Here is a 3,376-nt window from a genome sequence, read left to right on the forward strand (position 1 = left end):
CATTAAGAAATGATAGTGGCAGGAGGCAGACAAAAGGCTAGGCAGATTCCCAGTGAAACCCCATCTCCAAGCTGAAGACAGTTTAAGGCCTGAAAGCCAAGCTACAAGTCAAATCCATGGACCGGATTAAGAACCTGTCTTCCCATTTGGCACGTTTTTCTCTGATTGATCCCCACCTTTCACCCATTTTACACAGACCTACCCTTTCCTAATTGGTTTTCTACACTGTTGTGCCCACCTTTGAGTGGTGTCTTCACTTTAACTTTTTTTGCATACTCACAAACCAGCACACACTTCCCATTCTGAATCCATAAAAGCCCAGATCCAGCCACAATGGGTGAGAAATCACCTGACTGCAGGGGTGGGGGACCACCTCCACCTACAGCATCCCCTCTCCCCTGAGAGCTGTTCCATTGCTCAATAAAATTCTCCTCCATCCTTCTCATCCTTCAAATTGTCAGCATATCCTCATTCTTCTTGGATGTGGGACAAGAGTTCAGGAACCACCGAACGCAGGTACAAACTGTAACACAGGCAGTGGGTCAAGTGAGGCCTGGGGGTGGGGGGTGGTGTCACTAGCTATGGAGGGGTCCTTGGTTGGCAAAGTGACCGAGAAAAGTCCTACATCAGATATATCAGACAAAACCAAAATGAAAGACATTCTACAAAACAAGTAGCCAGTACCTATCAAAATTTCAAAGTCAAGTAAGATCAATGACAACTAATTACAATGTGTGACTCTGGCTTGGCTCCTGTGATTGTTGGGAAATGGGAAGTAATTATACAGAGCATCTATTTAAACACGTGATAAAATATTGAATACAGACTATAGATTTGATAATATTGTATTAATACTGTAGTTCCTGATTTTGATAAGAGGATGTCCTTGCTTCTAGGAAATACACACTGACATATTTAGTGGTAATGGAAGTTTACTCTCAACTTGTTCAAAATAAACTAATGTATATGGAGGGGAAAGAGATGAATTCACGTAAAGCGTGTAGCAGAGTTCTTTGTACTATCCTTTCATCTTCTCTATAAATGATAAATTATATTAAAATTGAAAGTCACCAAAAACTATATTTAGTCCTTGAAATATGGTAAACATGATCATTTTGAACAGCATCTGAGCCGGGCTCAGTGGCTCACACCTGTAATCCCAGCACTTTGGGAGGCTGAGGAAGGCAGATTGTTTGAGTTTAGGAGTTTAAGACAAGCCTGGGTAAAAATGTGAGACCCAGTCTCTACAAAAAACACAAAAATTAGCTGGGCATGGTGGCTTGCACCTGTGGTCCCAGCTACATGGGAAGCTGAGGTTCTAGGACCATTAGTTACCTTCCTCTCTATGATTATACGGAACAGTTCCCATTTGATTCAGGACAACAATCCTAAAACTTCTTTCTAAACAAAGTGAACAATTTACCTTGTGTGGGAGAAGGCAGTGTGGGTGTAGGTTTATTGTGGGGAGTGTGCTGGTTAATAATGAGGCTAGAAAGGAGGCAGGCCAGAAATGCAGACAACAACAACAACAACAACAACAAAAACCCTGCTCATTTCAATTTTTGTCCCAGCAAGAACCTTGAGCTCAGTTCCCAGGGATGAGAATTCTAACCCAGAAAGCACCGAGAAAGGGCGCTGAGGTCTGAGAAGCAAGGAAGTGACCCAGGTTGTTTGCCTGTGGTTGGAAAGGGAAACTACCCCTGCTTCCACTCTGACAGCAGACGAGTTAGTCAACCTACTCAACTGCATTTCTGGCCCATTCCCCATTTCTAACATGAACACTTCCTCCCCTCCAGCCCAATGCTACTCTAGGCAGTCACCAAGAGGCAAGATTTCTGAAATCAAAACTTGAATTAACCAACAAAGGAACATCAGTTCTAGAATGGATTGTAACAGGGATTTTTGTCTTTCTTCTCTGCTGTATCCCCAAGACCTATATTATATATTATGTAGTTTTGGCACATAGTAATTGCGCAGTAAAGCTGTGTTGAGTTACTTGATAAAAGCGAGTCTGTAGAAATAACTTATATGCTCAACATTAATGTCATTGGTTAAGTAGCAATGCATAGAACTAAATATTATGCTATTAAAAAGTTTATTTGTGGAGTTAAGGATATGGAAAAATATTTGATACATACATATATTTTTGAGATAGGTTCTCACTCTTTCACCAAGGCTGGAGGGTAGTGGCAGGATCATACCTCACTGCAGCCTCCAACTCCCAGGCGCAAGCAATCTTCCAGCCTCAGGCTCCCAAGCAGCTGGGACTACAGCTGTGCACCATCACATCCAGCTAATTTTTTTTTTTTAAGAGAAGGGGTCTCACTATGTTGCCCAGGCTAGTCTTGAATTCCTGACCTCAAGTGATCCTCCTGCCTCGGAATCCCAAAGTGCTGGGATTACCGGCATGAGCCACAGTGTGGGACCGATACATTAAATTTTTGAAAAAAGGAAACAACATATATTCATGAAGCAAATACACACCCTCCTGGTGAGTTTATGTATTTTTGTTTTATTGTTTTCTGTGTTATCTGATCACAAATTCCTTTTATTTTCAGAAAGAAAAAAATGTTTCAATTTTATTTATTGGGGCAACATCCAACCCAGATATGATTACTACCTAGCCTGAACTGAATGTGTTACTAACAAACGAAGAAATGCAGAATGGCATACAGTAGGTACAGCGTAGTGCTTGAGAGCATTGACTATGGAGACTATTTAAATACTGGCTCGATAACTTAATAGCTGTGGGACCCACGGTGTTACTTAGCTTCTATCTGCTTTAATTTACTCATCTGTAAACTTGGGATAACATACTTCCTCATAAGGTTGGTGTGAAGACCAAGTGAATTAACTATCGTTTAAAGCACTTACAAAAGTGCGGCGCACCACCAAGATATGCATCCGTTCTCTTTTATTATTATTAGACTCAAAACACTGTAGTAGTTCTAATGAGAGGGGTAAGAATAAAAAATCCAGGCATCTGCGTAGAGCCACACATAAAAGCAACGTAAGAGTGAAAGCGGAATGAAAACATGCTAAAGCCAGCTACAAGCCACAAGCGGGGGTCCACAGGAAGAAATGGTTAATTCTGAAGAGAGTGAATGCAGGAAGTTACAGGAGAAATAACGTTTGAACAGAGTTTAAGAACGAGCAGGACTTCAACGAGTGGCTAATAAGACAAAAGGAACCTGCTAAAGATCTTAGCAAAGGCACACAGATTACCATCGTGTTGCTCGTTTCTTCCTACTTTGCAGAAGTAACCTCTGGCGAACAGAGGCGGTTGCAGAGCATGCTTATCAAGTAAAATACCACGAGGCAGCAAGGAACGACAGAGGTAACAGTAACAATAATAATTCACCCCAAGGTACTCAAC

General features: G+C 41.5%; 1 protein-coding gene across 3 annotated transcripts in view; it reads right to left on the reverse strand.

Moving 5' to 3' along the window:
• The window catches only part of KLRG1 (killer cell lectin like receptor G1), a 59,185-nt gene that overhangs the window by 55,620 nt on the left and 189 nt on the right, over positions 1-3,376 (reverse strand). The gene's annotated exons all lie outside the window — the stretch shown is intronic.

Source organism: Theropithecus gelada, chromosome 11, assembly GCF_003255815.1.
Source record: "Theropithecus gelada isolate Dixy chromosome 11, Tgel_1.0, whole genome shotgun sequence".
In the NCBI taxonomy this organism is placed as follows: domain Eukaryota; kingdom Metazoa; phylum Chordata; class Mammalia; order Primates; family Cercopithecidae; genus Theropithecus; species Theropithecus gelada.